The sequence below is a fragment of the Urocitellus parryii genome, chromosome 3, assembly GCF_045843805.1.
Source record: "Urocitellus parryii isolate mUroPar1 chromosome 3, mUroPar1.hap1, whole genome shotgun sequence".
NCBI lineage: Eukaryota > Metazoa > Chordata > Mammalia > Rodentia > Sciuridae > Urocitellus > Urocitellus parryii.
In genome coordinates, this window is record NC_135533.1 from 135169405 (window position 1) to 135195339 (window position 25935).

The 25935-nt window shown below is 53.3% G+C and overlaps 1 protein-coding gene across 5 annotated transcripts in view; it reads left to right on the forward strand.

The window, feature by feature from the left end:
- The window catches only part of Pitpnm2 (phosphatidylinositol transfer protein membrane associated 2), a 127156-nt gene that overhangs the window by 63030 nt on the left and 38191 nt on the right, over positions 1–25935 (forward strand). The window lies entirely within an intron of this gene.

Consider the following 25935-nt stretch of genomic DNA (forward strand, 5'->3'; position numbering starts at 1 on the left):
TGTGAGTCAGTGGGTCTGGGTGGAGGGTGTCTGCGTCTGAACCAGGCCTACCAGGCTTTGGGTTTTGGAAATGCTGGGCTCAGCTGTCTCAGAGCCCTTTGAGCCCTGCAGACATTACCAGTCCCAAGATGGTCCTGAGCACGTCCCTTAGCTTGGTTAGCCCACAGAGCTGGGACGAGGAGATGGCTCACCACTGCTGGTGCCCCCTCCTTGGCTGGGTCTCAGAGAAATGCTTGGTTTCAGCCCTGAAGCTCTCGGAAGCCTTGGCCAACTCCCTGTGCCCATCCTGAGAGGATCCCCAAAACTAGTGACAAAGAGATGTTGAGCAAGGGGCAGTGTGGGTCCTGTGTGTCCAGATATCCATCCAGTGTGCCTCCCTGGGTTGGCACATATACCTGAGTCAGTACTGAAGGCCACTTGCCTAGAGTTGGTGCACCCCAGGAATTTTGGCTGGACAGGGCAGGCCCCACCTGAAGGTCTAGAAACCGCTGTCCGGGTGCCAAATTGGGAAATCAAGGAGCATAGAGGGGCTGGGTGGCAGGAAGTCCACACACTACGGCCTGAGTGGCTGCGTCCGCTCCAGCATATTAGTAGCCTGGACGCAGATGGACTGCCCACGCTGGCTCCTTAAGTGCCCTGGGCTTATTGGGCTGTAGCCCTGGTAACAGCCTGGCAACAGGCTGGCTCAGTTCCACCCAAGTGCTGGGCTCACCCTCCCAGCCAGGGTGCCTCTGGCTTATTTCCTGCAGGCCCCCAGAGCAGAGGACCCTGACTGACACACATGTGGTCAAGCCTGGGTTTGTACTGTTTCCCAGAGCCACAAGCCCAGGGTGCTCCTCTCCTGGGCTGCCGTAAGCCAGTGGCTTAGACAACAGTGGTATATTCTCTCACAGCCCTGGAGGCCAGGAGTCTAAGTCAGGTGTCTGCAGAGCCTCTGAGGGCTCTGAGGCACATCCTCCCCTGTATCTTCCAGCCTCTGGTGGCTCCAGGACCCTTGGCTCGGGGCTGCATCACTGCAGCCTGCCTATCTTCCTATGGCCCCACCTCTGTGTCTCTGCATCCCCTCCTCTTCTCATAGGGACACCTGTCACTGGATTTTGACTCTTAACCCAGGTGATTTCATCTCAAGCTCCTTAATTAGTTACCTCTACGAAGACCCTACTTCTGAGGTTCTGGGTAGATGTGAATTGGGGATTGCTGGGGAGGGGGATGCTATTCCACCTGCTATACCCTGTAGGCAGGATGTCACTGTGATGGCCAGGGATAGTAGAGTGGCAGCTGCCCAGGAAACAGATGTGTATCTTTTAGCAGCCTCAGACCCGTCATCAGCCAGGACAGCTTTGCTTCCTTCCCTGAGCAGAATCAGAGACTGAAGCAGGGGGGTGGCTCAGGAGACAGGCGTCCTGGCCAGATGCACCCTTCACACACCCACTTTAGAGGGTCCAAGAGAAGAAAGTCCAACGGAGCCCTGAAGAGCCAACAAAGCCCTGGGTTGATTCCCAGGGAGGCGAGCTCTGCTCAGCTCTGCCCGGTGTGGAACTCTCTAGCAATATCTTGGTGGCCAGCACAGATACCCCTGCCAGGCCTTCCCTGCAGGCCTGGCCTGGGCTCTTGCTCCTGGCCGGCTGGTGGGTTTGTGGGATTGGGAGAGCTCCCACAGTGGTCTGCCTCCAGGGTATCAGCAGCTTCCACAGCCATTCCCATCCTCCATCCTCCTGCCTCTGCAGCCAGCCCTATTCCACCCACAGGTGTTTGTTGAACACCTGCTCTGGGTAGGGCAGTGTGCTCTGTCCCTGGACCAGATGGTTCTCTCCCTTTCTCTGAATGGCAGCAGCTAGTGACCAGCCACTTCCCCCGTGACAATGATGGGAGGAACCCTGGGTGCAGTGGAGGGGTCTCTACTTCCTTCTCCTTGGTTTCTTGGATGCTCCTCAGAGAGCTTTTTGACCTTATAGATTTATCGGGCAGCTGCTCTGACCTCAAGAACTGTGGTCACTTAAGAATGGACAGGTGCCTCATTTGGTCCTTCACCCTGGTGGCTGGTGCCTGCAGGACCAGCACTGTAGATGCTCTGCCCTGCAGAGATGGCCCTGGGCAGGGCCCGGAGGGGGTCTCAGGCACTCTCTGGCAGTGGGCGGGCCATTCCTGTCAGTGGGTAAACTGAGGCCCAGAGCAGCGAAGCAACTTGCTTGGAGACAGAGTTTGCATGTGGTTGGCTCTGTCTGACCCCAGGCTTTCCTGCTGCATCTTGCTGCCTCCAACTCAATTTTGTTTGCCTCCCCCAACTGCCTTTTTTCTGCAGGGTGGGGGTGTTGTGCTTGCCTCCCCCGCTTTCCCCGTTCCTGCTGTTCTGCTCGGGACTGCTCAGCGCCTCCTCACCTCCCACCCTGTTGACACAGGGCTGTTGCTGGGCTGGTTTTGTTTTTGACCCAGTCAGCCTGGCAGGGAAGTGGCGGGCGTGTGCAGAGCTTCCCAAAATAGCCCCCCCGCCCCGCTCCCCGACAAAGATAGAGGGGCCAGACTGTGTGCAATGGCATGGACCAGTGGGAAGATGACTCAGTTCCCTGCACCCGTCCACCCCCTCTCCTTCTTGCTCTCTCCTCCCGTTACCCCCAGACTGGGAGGACCCAGAGGCTGCTGGGGGCTGCTGGTCCAGGGTGCTGGTTGGGATGGCTGTGGTGTCACCCTGGATCCAGGATCAGAGGTCCTTATGTCCTCTCTGTTCCTAACTTGCTCGATGACCTTGACCAAGTCCCCATGTCCCTCATGGCTTCTGTTATCTAATTTGAACTGGGGAGAGGGCACCTTCTCCCCTGCCTCGCAATGCTACTTGGAGGTCCCAGTGGGTGCTGGGAATGTCGTGTGATGCAGAGGGACACAACAGTAATATACCAGGCATCGTTTCTTATGATCATGAGCGTCCATGGGTAGAGCTGTCCTTGTCATCACTGTCATGAGCACAGCCATTGCCATTTCCTGTGCTGGGGATTTACATGCATTGTCCCTTAATGGGGCCCCATGCTCACCCTTTAGCTGCCTTTGGTATTAGGCCTAGTCCTATAAGCATGAGAACAGGTCAGTAAGTTTGGGTAGCTTGCTAGAGGGCTGGCACCCTGGCCTGCGCCCTGGCCGGCAGGTGGGGCCTTCCTTAGAGGAACCCTGCCTGGCCCTAGGTTCTTCCCTCCAGACCCTGAGCCTAGGCTCTTTGAGGAGTATCTGGAAGGTACCATCTCCATTGAGACAGGGAGCACTGGTATAGGATAGAGGCCCTGCCTCAAAAGAGAGTCCCCAGGCCCCAGGTGACTGAAGGGACTATCCACGTAAGCACCTCCTTCCTACTGTGCATCTGAGCAACTTCGCAGAGCAGTCAGCAGGCATTTGTTGGCACCAGCTGCCCAACAAGCCCGCGGCCTGCTGCCTCCCGTGAGCCCTGGAAGGCCTGTGGCGCTCAGCTTTGCAGGTGAAGGAACGCCGCTCAGCCAGGAGGCCAGGCCCCAACTGGTGAGGACTCTGTGCCAGGGCTCCCGCCAGGTCCATGTGCCCCCAAGCCCAGCCCAGCTGCTCACACTGGCTCTTGTCTGTGGACAGGGCTTGGCCTGACCAGGTCCTCCCGGATCTCTGTGTACACAGTGTCACGATCGAATTTGTGGGGGACACTGCTGTCCATGCGTGTGCGTGCATGAGGTTTATGTTTGCATTTGGTTTTGTATGTTACTGATGCCCTTGGATTGTGTTCCCCAAGGTCAGAGGGCCTGGTGAGCTTTCACGGGGAGGCACACGTAACCCGCCTCTGAACTGTGCTGCTGTGGGCTGAGGCAGGGCCGAGGTGCAACTGGTTTGCGACATGTGGTGAGATCATTGACATGCACATCCACGATCCCTTACTCTCCATGCCGAGATCCAGCAGCTCCGAAAGCCAAACGCTTTGTCATAGCTCATTTGGCAGCAAAATCTCTTGAACTGAGGTGAAGCTATTTATAGTCTAAGCCAGGCTATTTATAGCCTTTACGTTTCCTATACTCATGCTGTTAACTGCGTTTGGTTATTGGGTGCTGAGGAATGTGCAGTATTACCTGTCTCAAGTACAGGAAATTCTGAAATCTGTACTTTTCTACTGCCCCTAAATAGCATCTGCTCCCTGCTCCCCCAGGGTCCCTTCCCTGGAATTCCTGGAGCCACTCACAGGCCCTGGGGACACCACCACCATCCCCCAGATGCCCAGAGGCTAGGCCTCCTCAAGATCATATGGGCAGCTGACTGCACCAGGGTGCTCTCCACCCTCATACTGAACACCTCGTTGGCTCCGTTACCAAACCCTGTACAAACGAGTGAACTGAGGCTGAGAGAGAGGTAAGAGGACCAGCCTGGGCTCTAACTCTCTCTTCCATCCTGCTGCCTCTGGGGATTCTGGGGACAAGGCAACTTGTCTCCTCAATTTGTAACCAAAGCGTATTGAACTTGGGGAGGTCACAGGGTCTGGGAACCCAGTGCGTGTGGAAGGAGAGAGCAGCAGGTGGAGGCCGGGCCTCGCCCCTGGGGTACAGGCCTGGGTGTGACTGCTGCAAGGGCTTCTTGGGAGCCCACTCCCCTCTCTCTGCCCCAGACCCCATTTGCTTCTCAGAGTCTCTTTTGTACGAGCACCTGTGCCACCGTCCCCAGCCTGTCCCTGTTTCCAGCTGGCCTCCCCTGGCCCTTGTGGCTGTTCTGGTCCCTGAGTCCATTGCCCAGTGCTCTCTGAAGCCACAGGTACAAGGCAGAGGCTGCCCTGGTTTTTATGGAGGTCTACGGAACACCTAGCCATGGGCTTGCACCGAAGACACTAATGAACCAGCAGGCTCTGTCGTGAACTTCAAGCTCAGGGACAGAGTAGCGAGAGCACCCTGGGGGCAGCCCGAGGCTCTGGGAGAAGGCTGTGTGGGCGGAGCCTCCCATGTAGACTAGGTGGGAAGGGTCCTGCCCCAGGAGGAGGGAGGAGCGAGGAGCAGCGGCTAGTGTGATCCCCAGTGCGTGCCTGATGAGGCAGTTAGGGGACTCCTGAGACATGCAGCATGCTGGGGACCAAGGAATGGGATTTCCCTTCAGGGCTCTGGAGCAAAGGGTGCTAAGAGGCCAGGCTACCCACTTCCAGCAGTGAACAGCAAGAGCTGGGGGACGACCCAGAGAAGCCACAGGGTACCCGTGATGGCCTTGGGTGACATTCCACAGAGCTATTGAACACGGCCAGGTGTGCATTGGGAAGATACCCTCTGTGATCACTGGCCTCCATCTTAACAAACCCTGTGTGTTTCTAGAAGGAGGACTTCAGGGGCCCCACACTGGGAGCACGTGGACCAACTAGGAGGCTGTTCCTACCAGCATGGACTAGGCCCAGAGCCTAGGAGGCAGGGCAGGGGCTAAGCAGAGAGGGGCCTGGCAGGAGGGACTCCCCAGCCTTGGATCTGGCGGAAGGCGAGTTCACCCCAGGGTGGCACTGGGGTACCTGGTCCACATCCTGGCCTCTTCCCTGATTTCACCTGGCTTGGTTTACCCTTCTGCAGAAGGCTCACAGGAAGGAATGAAGAATAGGTTCATGGATACCTAGAAGAGTTCAAGGTCAGGGTGTGAAGGATGTGTGAGCAGCCCTGAGGGGAGCACCTGGCAGTGTGCAGGAGCTGTCCCTGGGGCCCTGGCCCAGCTGCTGCAGAAGGACACCTCCTAATCTGCACTTCCCTTGGGTCTGTCCCAGACGCCCCGCTCCAGGGAGTAGTCACACCTGCCCTCACCTGGCCTTCTCCTGGCCCACTGGCCTGCCATTCTCCTCAGGGTACGTTCAGGCAGTTAGCTCAGCTGGACTCTCCCAGCACCCACCTCGTGGGGACCCAGGAGGCCGAAACCTGACTGTTGCAGTGTCAGAGGCTGGAGGCCACTGCCTGGGACAGCGGAGACAGCTCTTGGGAAGCAGGCCCTGTGCCCAGCCTGCGTGGGGCAGGTCTCCCAGGGCCCAGGTAGCATAGCAGGGTTGGGGACAGGCCTTCAGCGCTCCCGTCAGGAAAGAGCTCTCCATGTACTTCACGCTCTTGGGATCTGAGGCTCCCCAGCTCTGGCCTGTTCCCACTCCCCGTCCTTACCTGCCTGGTTCCCGTGCAGGGGCAGGGCCAGACCACAAAGTCCTGCAGGGAAAACTTGAAGGTATTTCTTATCCTCGGTGATCACTGGCCTCCATCTTAACAAACCCTGTGCGTTGGCCCCTGATTGAGCTGAATGAATGAGGGGAGAGCCCAAGGCCCATGATGTTGGGAGGTCACCCTAGCTCCTGGCCTGGGGCCTTCCAGGAGAGGACGTGATAGTGTCCAGTGTCCCCATCCACCAGGAGGTTCTGCTGGATGGGGGCTGTGTACTATAGTTGTTTCCCATTGCACATCTGTGGGGGGGAGGGAATTAGTGGCAGAGTGAACCTGAATGTCCATGAGTTATCCATCATGGCCACGCTGTCCTCACACCTGTCTGTCAGTTGGAACCTTCAGGGTGAGAGGGGTCATCTCCAAACTGAATAGGATTTGTCTCCAGGCAACGTGAGGAGAGGCTGCAGGCTGCAGCCTGCGCCTCCCCCAGCACTGCCTCTAGCCTGGCTGAGCTCAGCCTGGGCCCTCCTTCCCAGATGAGTAAGCAGAGGCGGGGCCATGCCACACAGAAGTGGCCCAGCTTGACCGACCCCCTTCCCCTGGCCTGTGCCAGGACTCACTGCCACCACCGGGACCTTGAGGCAGAGCCCAGGACCCCTCAGAGCTGACTCAGGGGAGCTGGGCCGGTCAGGCCAGGCAGTATTCTAGAGGCAGAGTGAGGTTGGCACCACCAGGGAGAGGACAAATGGGGCTGGCGCCTGGAGGGGCGTGGACACATGCTGAGAAGTGACACTCCAGCTCCTCCTCTGCTTGCCGTCTGGCTCCTCTCGCATCTTGGCGGCGTGATTAAACCATCTTATTAGTGTATCAGGGACACCCTTATTGACGGCGCTCTCCGGGAGCCGCCACCCCCACCCTCTGTGTTTCTCCTGGCAGGGAAAAGAGGAGGGTGGCTGGAGAGAGGCTGGCAGAAGACTGGCTTGGGATCTGTTGGAAGGATCTGGGTTAGAGGGAGGCAGAGAATCCCGTAGCCTGAGCTGCCCTCGGCGTGGTCCAGGAACACGTGGCTCTGAGCCAAGTTTGCTGATGTGTGATTAACTCACAAATAGGTGTGCAGAGTGGTGCGGTGTGTACACAGGAGCCTGCTGTTCCTACGAAGCGGTGTCAAGATGTTACTGAGCCGGGTTTATTTTAGTTCCCAGTATTGTATCTGTTTAGCACCCAGCACAAGTGGTGCTGTGCCCACGGTGGGCGGGCCAACAGCAGATACCTTTGCAAGGTCCCCCAGGCCCTCTGCAAGGTCGCAGGTGCACAGACAGTGCCCACATCTTATGGACAGTGATGCATGTCCAGAACATGGGGTGCCAGGTTACCCAGTACCTGCCCTCCACCCCAGGACCAGATTATGCCATGTCTTTTTTTTTTTTTTTTTTTTTTGAGAGAGAAAGAGAGAGAGAGAGAGAGAATTTTTTAATATTTATTTATTCTTTAGTTCTCGGCAGACACAACATCTTTGTTTGTATGTGGTGCTGAGGATCGAACCCAGGCCGCACGCATGCCAGGCAAGCGCGCTACCGATTGAGCCACATCCCCAGCCCCTATGGCATGTCTTACTGGACTCAGAGGCAGGATTTCTGCACGATTATACAGGGAAGAACACTTAACTGATCGGGAGTTTTAATCACTTTGTGACCTTGGGCAGAGTGAAATGTATTGTTCTGTGCTTTAGGAGACAAGGATCTGCTCAGCACATGGATGACAGGCAGAAGGTCAAAAGATCAGTCAGCCCTTTACTGGTTGTGAGTGACAGAAATCCCATCTGAGCTGGCCAAGGCAGAAAGGGAAGCTAACCCACAGGGGTGCAGCAGGCCTGGGTACCGATGCCACATGCTCGATGGGAGGGAACACAGCTGCTGATAGCTTTCTGGCCTTTGCATCCGGTCAGGACTGACCCACATTCTCTGTTTTTAACCCTGAGGGAGGAAAGAAAAGTCCCCAGGAGGTATAAGCAGGGTGAGATCATGGTGGCATAATCTTCCTCTTCTAATCAGCTTAATATGGCAGGAAAAAATAATAGTATTAAAAACTCGTATCCATGTGGACACAGATATGTTTTCAATAGAATAGAAACCTGAGGGATCCCAGAAAGATAGGGGGAAACTCTAAACCACAGTGTTTCAAGTGAATGGTTGGAAGACAGGAAGCCAAACCAGCGCTCGGAGGAAAATTTATAGTCCTACATTATTTATTGAGAGACAAGTAAGATTAAGAGTTACTGAACTTAGCTTTCAACTCAGGAAGCTAGAAAAACAAATAACCTTCCAAGAAAATAAAAGAAGCAATTAAAATGAAGACGAGGCCGAGCACGGTGGCACACACCTGTAATTCCAGTTGCTCAGGAGGCAGAGACTGGAGGATCTCGAGTTCAAAGCCAGCCTCAGAAACTTAGTAAGGTGCTAAGCAACTCAGATCTTGACTCTAATGAAATACAAAATAGGGCTGGGGATGTGGCTCAGTGGTGGAGGGCACCTGAGTTCAATCCCTGGTACCACCCCCCAAAAAATGAAGATGAAAACTGAGTTGCATTCATCAATCATCCCCAAAAAACAATGCTTTGAAAGGGCTAAGAAAAAAGAGAGAAACCTTTGGAAGTCCAATTTAAAAAAAAGAAAGAAAGAAAGAAAAGAAAACCAAGGCAGAAGACACTAAGAAAAAAAGAGGATGTAGCTATGAAAGAAGAAAATAATGTCTTAAAATAAAAAATAAAAAGTGTGTGAAGGGGTAGCTCAATGGTGGGGAAGCCCTGGGTTCAATACCCAGCACTGGGAGGGAAGGAAGGAGGGAGGGAGGAAGGGTATGTGCAACTTCTTGACAATCAATTAGAAAACCTGAGTGAAGTGTGTGTTTTTCTAAGCAAATAAAAATGACCAGAATGGGCTGGGGCTGGGGCTCAGTGGTAGAGCTGGCATGCATGAGGCAATGGGTTGATCCCCAGCACCTCATAAAAATAAAGTAAATGTACTGTGTCTATCTACAACTAAAGAAAAAAGTATTTTTAAAAAAATGACCAAAATGAGCTCAAGAAAATCCTGCTCCTAAATATCTCTTGGTTAGATTAATTATTTAAGCACATACAAAAAGATGTTATAACTCATCTTACAGGGGACCCTGTCCATGTACCAAAGTCAGAGAAGGATAATGCAGCAAAACTCAGACCAGGCTCACGTTCTGAAAAACAAAACACACCCAAATAAAATACCAGTGAGTTTAATTTGGCTGAATATTACAATATGCATATAAGGCGCTGGGGATGTGGCTCAGCGGTAGGGCGCTCGCCTGGCATGCGTGCGGCCCGGGTTCGATCCTCAGCACCATATACCAATAAACATGTTGTGTCTGCCGAGAACTAAAAAAAGTATAAATATTAAAAAAAAAAACAATATGCATATAATATTATGATAATATATGTGATCAAACAGAGTCAGCCCTAGAAGGAAGATAGTTTTAGAAAATATTTTCACATAATCTGTGATACTATATTTATTTATTTATTTATTTATTTTTATGTGGTGCTGAGAATTGAACCCTGGGCCTTGCACATGCTAGGCGAGCACGCTGCCGCTGAGCCACAACCTCAGCCCCGATACTATATTTTTTAATGATCGAGCCATTCAATCCTAGATTATACAAGCAGATGACACTTGGCTGGTGCTGAGCGATACTGGGAAAACTGTCTTGTTGCTCTTTCCTACATGCTGTCCCTGTCATAGGGACAGGTCCCCAAGTCCAGTGGACACCTGAATCCGGTGATAATTGACCCTGTAAGAAAGTCATGAGAGCTGAGTGCACACGCCTGTAATCCCAGCAACTTGAGAGGCTGAAGCAGGAGGATCACAAGTTCAAGGCCAACCTCAGCAACTCAGCCAGGCCTGGTGCCCGGTCTCTCAGTGGTAGAGCACTCCTGGGTTCAATCCCCAGTACCACCAAAAACGACAACAACAACAATAATAATAATAATGAAGAAGAAGAAGAAGCCCACAGAGAGAGAATGCCCATGGCAACCAACGCAGGGATTCAGTCAGTGCAGCTGCTGGCCAGGTTTGCCAAGGCTCAGGGCAACCAGCAGAAAAGGAGAGGCAGAGAGCAGGCTCTTCCTCGAGCTTCCAGGAGGAACCGCCCTTGTGGGCACCTTGATTTTGGATTTTTGGCCTCCAGAACTTGAGAGGAAAATCTTATGATGTTTAAAACCTCCCGGTTTGTGACACACTGTAATGGTAACCCCCCGGGAAAGGTCTCCCCGTGTCCACCCTGCAGGGAGAACAGGGGGAAGAGGGAGTGAACTCAGACCACCTGCTGGTTCAGTAAACCTCCAGCTTAGAACTGAGAGCCAGCTCCCCCAGGCCACAGCCCAGGCGCCTGGCAAAGCAAACAGAGGTTGTCTGGAAAAACAGAGCCTTGTCCTAAGTGCCCAGAATTTCCACAAATAACTTCCACAGAAAATGAGCAGCCAGGCAGGAGATGTATGGTGCCTAACAAGCAGGAGGCCCTGGGTCCCATCCAAAGTGTCACAAGAATAAAAAACAAACAAAGAAACACAGCCCCAAGAGGTGACCAGGCACCGCAAGCCAGGACAGCATGGACGCCTGGCAGCAGAAACAGCCCCTCCAGGGACGTCAGAGCTGCAGGTTGAAGGGCAGCAGTGCGAAGGCCGTGCACTTAAATGAACAAAGGCCAAGTTGGGATAAGTGCAGGAGCCAGGAGCTCCAGAGTGACGGAGCAGGTTTGCAACAGAATCAAAGTGAGCTCTTAACAGGAGAGAAGCCGGACCTGGAGAAAGGGTCAGTATCGGAAGCCAGGAGGGAAGAAAGCCTGCAGGATGCAGTACTGGAAAGAAAAGGAGCTCTAGGAGCTAGGTACACAGAGAAGGGAAAGTCTGACCATCATCTGCCCAGAATTCCAGACGGAGGAGAGAAAGATAAGTCCATTAAGCAGGATCTAACTCTCCAGAGACAGCCCATTCCTCTCTTGGCCATGGGCCAAGCCCCCAGAAACGCCAGGAAGCCAAACCCTTCGTCTTGACCTCCCTTCTTGGTCAGCTCTTCCTGCCTGTGGGTATCCATGAGCATGTACAGAGAACTGAGTGATCCTCAAGCTAGGACCAGGTGTCAGTGAGGAGTAGACCCTGAGAATATTGAAGACATTATCCCAAATCTGGCAGGGGCCTTTCCCAGCACCTACTAACTCGAGGGAGTTTGCATTGTAGGGTGTCAGAATGGCATTACTTAGAGTTTAGCAGTGCACAGCTTGTGCAGCTGAACGAGGCAACTCCAACCCAACCGGCTCTGAGGCCTTTCCTGCCCAGGTATTCACCCGTGGGGCTTTCCAGTTCCCACCAGTGACTTTTCCTTTGTGTTTTCTTTCCTCCCCCTCTCCTTCCCTGGAGAGGGATGGCATCCATCATCAGCTAGAGGGTTTTATGGGGCGATGAAAGGAAGCTAATAGCTCTGTAAAGAAGAGCCAGTTACCTGGGAAGCTTTCCAAGCATGCTTTGCCCCTGGCAGCTCTGGGAGGCCTGGGGTGCAGGCCACAGCCATCAGGGCTGGATTGCAGGCCAGGGAATGTAGACTGTGGGCTTCATCCACCGGCCCCACTGTGTGGCCTCTTCAGGTGACTCAGCCTTTCTGGGCCTTTCTCTTCCCATCTGGCCCTGATGGCTCCCCTCACTGAGTTGCCAATAGGACCATCAGGGCAGTGTCTGATCCACTAAAGCACCGTCTGAGCTGGTCTCACTGGGGCCATGCTTGGCTCTCCAAAGCCTGCCCATGGGAAGGGGGCTGGGGTGGCCCGCTTCCCCTAGCCCCAGCGCCCCGCAGCGGCCTGGCTGTCTGGCCCTGCACACACCCTTGGGGAAGGAAGTCTGGCTGCAGGCATCTGAGTCATGGACACTGTCAGGAAGGAGGGCCTGGCAGGGAGGGAGGCGCTCTATTCTTGGAGGAGCTGAGAGCGGGGCTGAGTAACTGCGAACAGAGCAGCTCGGGATGGCGCTTTGTCTGCCTGTAGTGGGTGGCAGGAACATTCGCCAGCCACCCTTCTTGAACACCTACTAAGTGCTCTCTGGCCCCAGACTCTACATTCACTCTTCCAGCTGCTGGAATTATAGCAACAGATGAGCCGGGCGGGCGAGGTCCCTGCCCTCCCGTGACCTACAGTAAACAAGTCAGCTCATTCCAGAGCGCGGCGCCAGAGCCCACTGCCGCAGGGACAGGGAGGGCATGACATTTGGACGGAGACCCGGATGATGACAAGGAGCAGCTGTGCCCAGGCCTGGGGAACAGGCGCTTACCAGGCACAGTGGCAGCTGGGAGCTGAGTGTGGTGTGTTCCAGGAAAAGGTAGCAACGGGTGGCCAGAGTGTAGCCATGCAGGAGGTGCTGCTGGTGGGAGGCAGGACCCCAGAGGGAAGGTGGAGGCCGGGGGTAAGCCGGGTGTCCACCAGGCTGTGCCTGGACAGGGGAGCCTGCTCAAAGCCCATGGGTGTGGGGCATGGCACTGGAGGCTTCGCCTGATGGGGACCCGGGAGGGAGGACAGGATCATGAGGAGGCCAGAGAGGGGCCACTCAGCACAGCAGCCCCAGGACCCGCATGTGTGGGTTACCTCCAGCAGATGCTAGTTCTCCACTGTGGCCCCCTGGAGATTTTGTTTTTAAATTGTGGCAAAGTCTACATTACCTACAGTTCTCCAGGACATTTTTACCTGTCCAATTCCGTGGCACTAAAAGTATCCACACTGGGCTGGGGCTGTAGCTCAGTGGTAGAGCACTGAGGTTTGATCCTCAGCACCACATAAAAATAAATAAATAAAGATATTATGTTCACCTACAACTATAAAAAATATTTAAAAAAAAACCCACCCTCTATATCTGTCACTGTCAATCAGTTCTCCACATTAAACACTGTCACCTGGTCCCCCCAACCCCTGGCACCCCCTGTTCTCCTTTTTGTCTCTGTGAATTTGACCTCATGTAAGTAGAGTCGAACAGCATCTGTGACTGGTGTTTTCCATTGGCGTGTGACCTTCGAGGCTCACTCAGGTCCCAGCATGTCTTTTTAAGGCCAAATAATATCTCCTCTCAGGTTTTGGTAACTTTTGTGACATGATCTTCCCCATAGCTTCGAGGCTTCCTGAGGACACCATCCTGGTCCTCTCTACTCTAAGTACCTACAGAACCTGGCTCCTGGAAGGTGCCTGGTGGACATTAGCTAGAGGCCTGGAGTTTGGTGTGGCCTGGGTTCAAAGATTCTATGACATGAGGTTGGAGGTTCTGTGAGACTAGGGGGTAAAAGACCCCTTTCAGGTTGTGGGGCTTTGGCTCCCAGGCGACGATCCTGTGCATACAAGCCACCCTAGGGAACTTGTTAAAAACATATTCCCAGGTCCCTTCCTCTCGGGGCTGGAGCCCGTGATTGGAAAGAGAGACCAGCCTTTATTTCTAACATCAATTGAAAGCATTACAGCAAAACCAAGTAACGCCTCTTTGATGGAGTTTAAGTGGGGCTCTCCCTCAGCCGGAAGGCTTGCACTCACTACAAGCTAATTTGAAAGGAGAAACCAAAAATGATTTCTCTAAGTCATGCATCTTTGTAAAAGAGCATAAAGCAGCGCTGGCCCCTCCCGCTGTGTGCAGATTTGGACGTGACCACCGTTTGCCCATCAATAAATACTGCTAGCCCTGAACATACACTGCTTACATTTTTGCAGCTTTGATTCCTTCCAAAAATGGGGGCACCTTTGCCTTTTCCACTTTGGAGGATTCCTCTGAGAAAGGAAGAGCAAAAAAGCTAAAAGTGTTTGTGAACCATAACGTGGTATCATCAAAGCTGAGGGCACACGTTTGCACAAACGGAGGCAAATCAAGATGGAGACGGTGCTGTTCTTAAACTGGTTTTCCCCCGGCTGTTCAGTAAGAAACACCTGACTCCTCCACTTACAGTTAGGGACGAGGGAGCTTAGTGACACAGAGTCACAGTCTCCTTAGTTATAAAAAGGGGGCCAGGGCCACATTGTACAATACTGTTCTGTCATGAGAAAGAATGAGCCACAGCCCCCTGCTGCCCCTGACCTTGAACACGTTAGCCAGCGTGCAAGGGGACAGACATGGCAGGCCCTGTGCAGGTCGAACCTGATTATATGACATATCCTTGGAGACAGAAAGAAGGTCAGGGGCTGCTTTGGGGTTGGGGTGGGATGGGGTAGTCATGGGAAGTGATGCTAATGAGTGTGGGGTTTCTTTAGGTGAGAAAAATGTTCTGGAGAGCAGATAATGAGGGTGATTGGTCGCCCCACTGCCAAGACACTAAAAGCCACTTTAAAGGGGTGAATGACATGCCTGTGAATTATAACTCCATAAAATCAGCCAATCAATGGGGACAATACGCCTAACTGAGGTGGTGGTGACGATCCCTTCTTTCCTGCAGCCCAGGTGTGTACAGTAATGGAAGGGATTTATGAACCAAGGGATGCGCTGACCCGCCTGGTTTTCCAGATGTGCTGCTCGAGGGAGGGGCCGTTGCGGGTGGGGTTTGATGAGACGCTCATGATGCCCCAGAACTGTGTATTTCCTCCTCTGTCCCCCTCGCAGTGTGCAGGAAGAATTGGGGGATGGAGACCAAGTCTTTGACCTTTTTGTGTCTTTAAGGAGCATCAGGTTAATTACAGTCCAGGGAGCTAGGGGCAGTTTCTCAGCTGGGGCTGTGCCCTGCCAGCCAGGGGCTTAGAACCCTGGTGGCACGCTTTTCTGCTTCCATGAGCCTGGAGGGCTTGAGGGGGCAGGACTTGTGACATTCCTAAGATGTTACCACAGGGTTTGTGCCTCTCTAGACTGAGGTCAGCTTGCAGACCTCATAACACCAGCTGGCTGTTTGGAACATAAAGAAAATCGTAACTTGCAGCTGTTAACTGATAGGCACCAAAGGACTTGGCTGGGAGCCCTGGGTCTGGAATCTCACGCCGTGGGCTCCAGGCAGAGTTCACTGGTGGGTGTGCTGGCCAAGGGAAGAGGGAAGCGTCCAGGCAGACACCTACTCCAGGACAGCACCCATCGCTGACAAGCTTCAGGGGGTACCTGCAGCAATGGCTTCTGTTAACTGCAGCAATTCAGGTGAATTGATGAGGATTGGCCACCCATTTGGCCACAGGGGGCCATTGATGACCTTCATCAATGCAGTTTTAGTAGAATGGGAAGGGTCAATGAGTCAGAAAGAGATTTAGGGGTGAAAGAGTGGAAGTGCAGGTCTCTCTGATCTTCTGTGGGGGGGTCTGTGATCCGAAGGGGAGCAAAGAAATGGGAAGGTACCAGGAAGGCCAGGTTGGGGTCGGGGCTCTTGCTTGGTCTCCCTGTCTAACTGTGGGAGCTGCTGGCGTGTGAGTGCTGATGGGGGCAGTCTCTAGAGAGAGGGGAGCGCAGCAGGAGGAGGCTCCCCAGTTCGTGAGATCTGGCCTCCAGCGGCAGATGTCTGCCTGCCTGCCTGCCAAAGGGCAGCAGGTGGATTTGATGCAGCAGTTGGAGGATTTGATGGCGAGAGCTTGAGGAAGTGAGGAAGACAGGCCGGGGAGCGGGAAGTACAGGAGCCAGGTCAGGGTAGCAGGTGGCAGGGGCTGGGGGAAGGACGGTGGCTGCTGCTGATGTTCAGCAGGTGTGAGCGTCACTGCATGTCACAGCCCATTTTGGAGCAAGAGGCCCCTGGAGAAACTCCCAGCTGTGTCTCTTCACTGCCCTGGTGTCCTGGACACTTCCATGGAGCTTGGGTTTCCTGAGGGGTTGGTGGCGCCCAGGGTGGTTTGGGGGCAGGGCCTTCGGCACAGCCAACTCCCTGAAATGGGCCCTGAGGCCTCCCTACCCTGGAAGTGCTCCCTGCTTCCAAGCATCTCCAGGGGTGCTCCCTGCCATGAGCCCCAGGAGCTGGGGGCTCTCTCCCCTCCGCGGGTGTCATTTCTCAGGCTGGTGGGCTCCCAGAAGGATGGTCTCCGTGATGTTGCTACAGCAGTGGCCCATGGGGAGGGACAGATGGGAGTGAGGGTGGAACCCAGTGAGCCCAGGTCTGTGTCCACATCTGAGCTTCTCGAGTCACTTGGTGTGGAGGACCCAGCTTTCAGCTGTCCTCACTGTTCCACGGAGGGCACCACACCCAGAGACCGGGTGGTATGGTGTGACTCAGTGGCCAGCTCCCCCAGCCCCCAGGCCCTGGGATCAGCACTGTTTCCTCTCTGCCCTTGCCCACCCAGCAGAGGCTGCAGAGCTGGCAGCCAGGGCCAGAGAGCAGGAGCCATAAAAGTGGGGCTCCCTGACCAGTGGCCGTCCTCGAGCAGGACACCGCCTTCTCCCAGGTTCTTTTGTCCTCTGCACCCGCTGCTTCCAGGAGCTGCCCTTTGGGTTGAGGTGTCACTGATGCAATGCCCTGCAGAGCCCTGCACCCCTGTGGTGTCCCCAGGTGGCAATCCCGCAGTGGCTTGGCAGTCGCCCCAGCTTGGCGATCCAGACGTGCAATGGTGAGATTGGTGGCTTCCGCGGGATCTCGGGTGGCTGCAGCAGTGCCCGGGGCTCTAGGGCTTTCTGAGCCCTCCTCCACTCTCAGCAGGGTAGGGCCGTGTCCCGCTCAAGGCCTCCTTCATCCTCGTCCCTCCCAGAGCAGAGCAGCTCAGGGGGAGGAGGCCTGAAGTCAGGGTCCCGCCCTCCTGCTCCTTGAACCTTTGTCTATTTATAAAGTGAAGGTTGGGGAGTCCCATGACTGGCAGATGAAGTAGAGCTGTTCTGGGGTGGGGACATGGTGGGGGACAGGCCCTTTGCTGCCTAGAGGCTGGTGGGTGCTGACCACATGTCCAGAGCAGTTCCACCCCAGGCCTTGGGGCTGTCTTCCTTGTACACCCACAATGACCCTTTTCCCATGTCCCCCCCCAGTTATTGCTAAATGCAGATGGACAGGGTGGCAGGTGACTGTGGCCTTTGCTAGTTAGCCTCTTGGCTGCTCAGCAGGGACTTTCCTAGTGCAGGAGGCTGAAGTTGCAGAGCATGTGAGCACCCAGGTCCCGGGGCCCTCTCCCCACGCTGACCAGAGCTCCCCCGTCCCCCACCAGCCACCTTCCCTTCTACTGCCAAAGTCGAGGCTCCGCTGGTCTGGCTTGGAGCAGCTTCCAGATTTAATAGCGAATGCAGCTGGCCTGCGTCTGGACAGATTCCGCCCTCCGCGTCCTCACTGCTCACTCCTAAATTCCATCTGTGACGTCAAAGCCCAGTTAATCACGGAAAAACAGATTAAGTCTTGTAAACTCCTTCTCCCGCCTCCCAGTCAGGGAGTCTCAAGGAGCCACCGACCTCCCTGCTAGCTCCAGGCCCTGAGCCAGCCCCACCGCAGATCCTCCTGCAGGCCAGTGGCCCCTGCTGGCTTCATCCCTCTCCCTGCAGTGGGAAGACCCTGGAGCTCCTAGCCGTGGGGTCCCAGCAAGGTGTTTCTGTGGGAGGCTGTGCCTATGGTTCCTGGGGTCCAGTCACACCTCCTCTCTGGCCCTCTGCCTGTGCCCAGAGCCCCTGCCTAGGCACAGCACATACCTAGCACCCTGTCCAGGGCTGGTCTTTCCTGCTCCCATGGCCTCCTAGGAAGGGAGGCCACCAAGTGGCTCCTACTCTAACATGTCCTGTCCTGTTGTTTCATCAGATACACCAATGAATATAGGGCTGGGCGGCCTTTCTTGGACCCTGAACTCAGGTGTCTGGAACCCAAGGCTTCTCTAAAGGCTGGGCCCACCTGCCATGTTTGGGGTCCCAAAGAAATTCCGTGTCCTCCTGGGAGAGGAGCCATAGGGACTGTGCATGTGGGGTCCATCCAGACCCGGCCTGACTTCGTTGTAGAAGGGCCTCTGGAGACCTCTGTTTTTCCGTTTTTCCTCTCCCTGTGCTGGGCCCAACGCTGTCCTGCGCAAAGCAGAGAGGATCATTCTGCTACCCATCACAGCTCCCAGAGACAAGCTGGAGCGTCTGCTCCCACCCACGCAGCCCGAAGGGGTGTGCTCTGGGTGTCTGGGTGAGGTTCATGCACTGGCTGGGGGTTAGGATGGCTTCTCCACGTGGAAGAGGTGCAGCCCTGCTCCCTGCCTTAGGCTCACAGGAGGAAAGCCAAGAGGCCCTGTCCTGCCCAGCAGGAGTGTGTGTGGCCATCATCTTCAGGGGGCTTGTCCCTCTTCCTGGCCTCCATGCTGAGGTGTCGGGCCTTTTCCCCTATGGCAGTGGGTTTAGTGTCTGCACCTGAGGCTGGCACCCAGCCAGGATGGCCACAAGCCCTGTGTCTCAGTAACCCACCCTCCAGATCCTGCTGGGCACTGTGACCTGCTGAGTTGCATGCCAGCTGGCACTAGCAAGCACTTTTTAACACAATATCTCATTTAATCCACAAAACAACCCAACAGCACAGAGACAATCCCCCCACCCATTTTGTAAAGAATAAAATGAAAGATCGAAGAAATTAAGCCATAGTGGGTCACATTGAGGAGGGGGCAGAAGGCTTAGCTGGCGTCTGTACTCATGTCACTAGTGGCCACCTTTGGCTATTGAAACACACAGTTCAAACTCTGCTGCTGCTGCTCCTCTTTATAAAAATCAAGTTGTGCAGAAATGTCCAAATAGAATTCACCCTGATTCCACTAGTCTGAGGCAGCTCGTTCATGAGCATTTGAATAGTTCATTAAGGCTGTACACGAACAGACCTATACAGAGTAGGGATAATATTATTTATTTTTAAGTTTAAAAATACATTTTGAAAATTAATATCAGGGCTGGGGCTGCAGCTCGGTTGTAGAGCATGTGCTGAGCATGTGCAAGCCCCTGGGTTCAATTCCCAAAAAAAAACAACAACAAAATAATAATAAAATTTATTTTTTTAGCATACCCATTACCTCAAATATGTAAAATTTGATTTTACTTGAATTTAGACACATAATGAACCAATTTCTGTGCTATGAAAATTGAAGAAATTATATTTCCACCGCCATTATCCCACTTTTAATTTTTGCTAGGAACATTGTTGAGTTTTTGTTTTGTTTTGTTTTGGTACTGGGGATTTAATTCGGGGGCCCTTAACCACTCAGCTATGTCCCAGCCCTTCTTATTATTTTTAAATTTTGAGGCAGGCTTCTCACTAAATTGCTTAGGGCTTTGCTAAATGCTGAGGCTGGCATTGTACTCATGATCCTCCTGCCTCAGCCTCCGGAGCTGCTGGGATTATAGGTAAGCACCACCATGTCTGGTTATTGAGGTTTTTATACTGTTTTCACTAATCAAAATTGCCAAGATTGCAAAAATATTATTCAGTATCCATCAGGATTTCTCTTATTATGACTTAACATTTGATTGGTTGGATTTCAGCATCTGGTATTTTTTTTTTCAAGAAGACTTTATATATGTCTAAGCCACTAAATTTGTTTCAGAATGTTGGTTAACTTTATATTTAACAGGAAATATAGCCAGGTATAAAAATTTTGGTTCCAGCCCCATGCTGTGGCACACACCTATAATCCCAGTGACCTGGGAAGTTGAGACAGGAGAATTGCAAAGTTCAAGTCAGCCTTAACAACTTAATGAGGCCCTAAGCAATTTAGTGAGACCCTATCTCAAAACAAAAAATAAAAAGGGCTAGGATGTAAATCAGTGTAGCTCAGTGGTAAAGGACACCTGCTGTAAATTCCTAGAACCAAAAGAAAAAAAAAAAAAAATCTGGTTCCAGCCAGATGTAATCCACAGCAGCACTGTTCACACCAGTCCAAACTTCCAGCCAGGCTTAGCTTGTAATCCTAGCTACTCTTCTGGAAGCTGAGTCAGGCCAGCCTGGACAACATAATAGAGATGCTGTCTCAAAACAAAAACAATCCCATTTCATAATGTCTTTCTCTTAGAATTCCATATGTATCATTCCACTGGTTTCTGAAATTGTGTTGCTGTGGAGGGATCCAATTCTCCCCACCCGTCTCCCTTCACCTCCCACTTATATGGTCTTTTATCCTTGAAGGTCGGTATTTTTTTTCAGATCGTGTCTTGCTCTTCCCCTGGTTTATTCTGATTTATTTCAGAAGCGCACCAGTTAGGGTTTGGGTTGGATTTCCTTTTGCTTCTGAATCTGTTATTTTGTCTTATTCTTCTTCTCCATTGAATTTTGTGTGACTTCTTCAAACCATCCACCACATCTCTAATTGTTCATGTTATGCTTTTTCTGTTGATTCATGGTTTAATATAGCTTTCTGAAAACATCGCTGATGCTTTTAATTTTATTTTTTCCCATTTCTCCCTTGAGCTCGGCTATCTCGCATTCACCTTTCATCTCTTTCTATTGTCAAGTAATTTCTTTTAAGGTCCTGTGTCTCACATGCTTGCTTCGGCAGCATATACAATAAATATCCATATCTCTTTTCTTCCATCTCCCTGCTCCCTCCAATTTTAAATAATTGTATCTGCAGTCCCCTTGAGTGTCTAGAGAACTCTTTTGCCCAAAGTCTTTTGGTATTTGTCTGGTCGATCTCTCTGGTGGTGTGCACTCTTTGTTTTCCCTCCCTCAACACATAGGACCTTGTGGGTTTCTTTCAGATGATTATTCTTTAGCTCCCTTTCTGCTTCTGGGGTGTAGAGAGTGTGGGGAATGTTCTGGAAGAGTTTGCAGCGGCATTTTGGGCTCATCATTTGGTAGACTCTCTTGCTAGAGCTACTATCTACCCTTGGCCCTGGAGGGTTCAAGGCTCATGAGGTCTTTGTGTTCACGGCAAAGTTCTTTCTGGTCCTTGACCACTTGTGTCATGGCTGCACCAGCATAGTCTCCCCGCCCTCCCAAGGCCCTCTTCTCTCCTGGCGTCTCCCTTAGCTGGACCCCTGGGTTATGATGTAGAAACACCGCAATTTTTCCATCGGAGCACCTCTTCCATTCCATAGTGAGATGTCACACCTCTCCATGAACTCAGTAGTCCGCAACAGCACTGTTCACACCAGTCCAAACCAGAAATCACCCAAATACCCATCAAGGTATAATAGTTGGCCAGGCACAGTAGTGCCCGCCTGTAATCCCAGCGACTTGGAAGTTTGAGTCAGGAGGATCAAAAGTTCAAGGCCAGCCTCAGCAACTTAGTAAGACCTTACCTCAAAAAATAAAAAGGAGGGGCTGGGGATGTGGCTCAAGCGGTAGTGCGCTCGCCTGGCATGCGTGCAGCCCAGGTTCGATCCTCAGCACCACATACAAAAAAAAAAAAAAAGATGTGTCCGCCCATAACTAAAAATAAATAAATATTAAAATTCTCTCTCTCTCTCTCTCTCTCTCTCTCTCCCCCTCCCTCCCTCCCTCCCTCCCCCTCTCTCACTATCTCTTAAAAAAAATAAAAATAAAAAGGAATGGGGATGTGGCTCAGTGGTACAGCACCCCTGAGTTCAGTCCCCAGGACCAATAACTTGGAAGGAATATCATGTCAATCACAAAAGAAGCCACTCAGTGTGATTCCATGTGAAGTTTCTGGTCCTATAGGTCAGAGGCAGGTGAATGTTGGCAATTCATAGGCTTCAACCTAATATAAGGCACATAACCAGATGAATGGCAGGACTGTCCATGGCTGGGGGATGTGGCCAGAGGGACATGGGGGCTGCTGGGGCTGTTTGGTTTATTGTGTGGTTTTGCATTGCTAGGGATGGAACTCAGGGCCAGGCACGTGCTGGCCAAGTGCTCTGCCCCAAGCTGCACCCCAGCCCCAATTTTCTATCCCTTGATGTGGGTGCTGGTCATATAAGTGAGTTTAATCATTGAAAATTCCTAATTATGGGGCTGGGGATGTGGCTCAAGCCATAGCGCGCTCGCCTGGCATGCGTGCGGCCCGAGTTCGATCCCCAGCACCACATGCAAACAAAGATGTTGTGTCCGCCGAAAACTAAAAAATAAATATTAAAAATTCTCTCTCTCACTCTCTCTCTCTCTTTCTCTCTCTCTCTCTAAAAAAAGAGGAGAATGCTGAATGTTTCATTTAAAAAAAAGAAAAAGAAAAAATTCCTAATTATGACTGATGGTATGTGAACATTTTTGTATGTGTGTAATACTTCAAAATAAAGTAAAAAGCAGTCGGTGCGACAGCACACCCATGTCATCCCAGCAGCTAGGGAGGCAGAGACAGGAGGATTGCAAGTTCAAAGCCAGCCTCAGCAAAAACGAGGCACTAGCAACTCAGTGAGACCCTGTCTCTAAATAAAATACAAAACAGGGCTGAGGCTGGGGCTCAGTGATCGAGTGCCCCCGAGTTCAATCCCCAGGACCCCCCGCCCCAAAAAGTAAAAAGCCAGAAAACAAACAAACAAACAAAAAAGGACAATTCCTTACCCCTCCCAGGATGCACCCCTGCCTAGATCTTGTCATTCAAATGTGAGAGCTGTGGCTGTGACTTTGAGAGAGGTATCTGTTGGGGTCCAAGGTGGAGTGTGATAGCCCTCAGGTTGTTCCCTCCTCCCAGCTCAGATGTTACTGGACCTGGCCTGCGGCCCTCACAGTCTGAGGCTAGGAATGTAGCAGTTTCCCTGCTCTCTTAGCCAAGTGACTGCTCTGCCTTGAGAAGTCCCTCCATGTTTGCAGGGAGGACAGTGGAACTGAGACCCTCTCTCAGGCCATCTCTAGCAGGATGCCAGGTGCACTAGTGTGGCACAGCTGGGGGGAAGCAGGCCCACGCTCTGTGTAAGGAAAGGCCAGTGCTGGACCAGTTGGGACGTTGGTGCCCTCAGAGTGAGGCCCTAGAAAGGACTCCCAGGTGGCCAGCACCCAGAAAGCTCCAAGCTCATTCCCCAGGATCCGCTCCTCTTCCAGAGGCATCCTAAGAGGGCACCGAGCTTGCAGCCTTCCCAAGGAGCAGCCCAGCTGGGCATGGGGTGAGCATGGCCTTCCAGGGCTTTCTGTGCAGGAAGGCCTTGGCTTCTGTGTTGAAACACACATCCTAACACTCAGTGTCATGTCTTGTCTAGTGTGTGTCTTTCTCTTAAAGGGGAGGCACCCCAGAAGTCTGTGATGGTCTTGACACTGACTTTCAGGGGCTTAAGGGTGGGCCTGGCTGCCTCTGTCTCCCTGGGATTTGACATGGCTGTGCTAAGTACTGATAGGAGGATGCTCTGATGAAGCAGCTCATGCTGGCTGCAGGGCCTTTGCTCATGCTTTCTTCAGCTGCAGCATGTCCTCCTTACAACTGCTTTCCTCCCCACCAGGGAGGAAAAACCAGTCAGGTATCACTCAGAAAGGTGTTTCATGCCCAGTGTTGGCGTGCCTAGGGGAAGGCTGGGCAGTGTGGTTGGGTTGCTTATCAACATCTATGAGCCTGTGCCCCTACATGAACCCACACAGGCCCACTCTGGTCTTTCTGAAATAACCTCCTGGCCCAGCTCCACCTTCACAAAGGCCTTCCCAAGTCTCCCAGCGCCTGGGAGCCCTCCTGCCCTCCCTTATTCTGATGACACTCGTGGTCATCATGGAAGCTAGCTGGTCTCAGCCCCACTTTGCTTGAGGAGCGACACAGGCCCAGTGACCTGTCCTGGGAGGCCACATGGCTAGTAGAGGCACTGTCTGGCTTTATAGCTGGATCCCCGAGGGGACCCACACTGTGACCTCTGTCACAGTTGCATGGCTGTTGGAACTGAGTGTTCTAGGAAAGAGGAAGGAGCAGATGGTGTGACACGGTCCCAGCTAAGCGCCACACGACCGACCCGATGACCTCCGAGGCTCCTTAATGCCTTGTGGGCAGAGGCACAGTCCCTTTTCTCTAGCCCAGCCTCCCACAGAATTGCAGCCTCCGTGTTCCCGTCGCCTGATGGTCCTCAGAACGGTTGTCTGGCCACTCCCTGGGCAGCCCTAAGCTTTGCTGCCAGCCCAGCTCCACAGGGTGATGGGCTGCCGTGGGTCTCTGCCGCCAGACTGGGCCTGCACATGGAGATGTGGCCGCCTTCTGTGGGGCCACAGCTCACCTGGCAGCTCATCTTTGGAAAGTGTCCTTATGGGCCTGGTCTAGACCATGCTCAAGGAGCCTCTGAAGCCTGAGACCCGAGCCAGTGCCAGCTGCTGACCCACGCTGAGATGTCATCCCTGCTTTCGCTTGAGGGAATGGAGGTCTTTAAGGAGGGTGCAGGGCCCAGTGCGGGGTCCTGCACCACCCGACCCAGCGCTGCAGCAGCGTTGGGGGGCCCAGAGCCAGGGCCCGGGGTGATCTGATTTGGGTGTGCGTGTACATGGGCAGGTCATTCACCAGGGAGACCCCAGGAGTGCAGAGGCGGAGACTTGGGGTTTCTGAAGGACACCTAGAGAGTGTATCTGACCTCTTACTCAAGGATAGAATGGGACTGAGTCAGAGTCACTCAGGACAATGGCATCCACCCTAGGACATGGGGATCACGCCTGAGGCCCGCACACTGCGTACGTGTAGGTACCACGTGGCTCTTCTCTGCTCACCCAGGTCAGCCAACCTTAGGCTTCGGTGAAGAGCCTCACACGGAAAAGCCCTGGAGCAGCCCCATGGAACCTCAGCATCCCTCTCCTGTACTGCCTCATTTCATCCAGCTCCTTCTCCCAAGCATTGGGCGCTCTCTCCTTGGTGTGTGCAAGGGACTGTCCCTAATCAGGGGTCTGAGCCATCCTCTTGGCTAGTTGGAAGTTCAACCAGGTGTCAGATTTCTTGCTGCTTTGGCTGAGCAGGGCTTCTGTTTCACACCTTCCCTTGGGATGAGGTGCAGCCTGGAGGTTGTAGGGACGTCCCTTCTCTGTCCTGTGGCCTCAGTGTCCAGCCACACTTGAGCAGAGCATGCAGTCCCAAGCAGGCAGTCCCAGAGCTGAGTGAGGAGGAAGTCCCGGGGTGGGGGGGCAGCCCTCAGCCTCAGCTTTCTCTACTTGGGCCCCAAAATTGGCCCCTTGTCCCTGTCACCGAGACCCTGAAGAAAAGCAGCAGTGGCCTCTTTCACCTGAGCACAGCTCTTGCCCTGGGTGGTGAGGTGAGACCCGAGGCTGCCCGGGGAACAGACAAGACGCCTAGAGAGTGTCCAGGGAATAGATACGTGGGCAGTTGGCTGGAGACAGGAAGTCCCTCCGCCCCAGGGCAGGAGTGGAACTCCCAGGGAGGGGCGTCAGGGGGTGCCAGTGTGTCCAGGTGGATCAAGGTATGTCCAGTGGGGGAGTCTGTAGTCACAGGGCTCTCAGGGGGACCCCGCCAGGGTCCTACCTGGCTCCAGGGTTTGTCCTCTCTATGGCCGACAGAGGTGCAAGCTCCTGGGTGTATAAAGTAGACAGGTTCCAATCGGCTAAGAGAGTGTGTATTCTGACTATTTAAAGCTGTCAGATGAGGGAACTGGATCTGGGGGCCCAGTGGGCTTTGGGCGTGTTCCCACCTGCTATGACGTAAGCAGTATGGGGTTGTTGGGGCAAACAGGGGCCATCTCTGGCCCAATGGTTTGGTGTCCCCCTGCCCCGTCTCTCTCCCTGAAGGCCATATTAAAGGCTTCCTTCAGTCCTCTGTGCCCATCTTCCAATATTCTGGTAAACATACTTCTCCATCTTGCTGAGGTTCCTTAATGCTTTAATGCCCCGCTGGTGCCATGTGCTCCGTGCAGATGGTGCCCTGGGGAGGCTGCCCGAGTGGCCGGCTCTCTCCACTTAGCTGGTGCCCTGCCCCAGCTGCCACCCTGGAGTGGCCTTTCTGAAATGCCCTCCTAGTTCTGCCAAACCCCATCTCAGAAGCCTTCACTCAACTCCCATCAATGGTTTTGTGGGACCTCGGGCGGTCACAAAATGACGTTTTCAGTGAA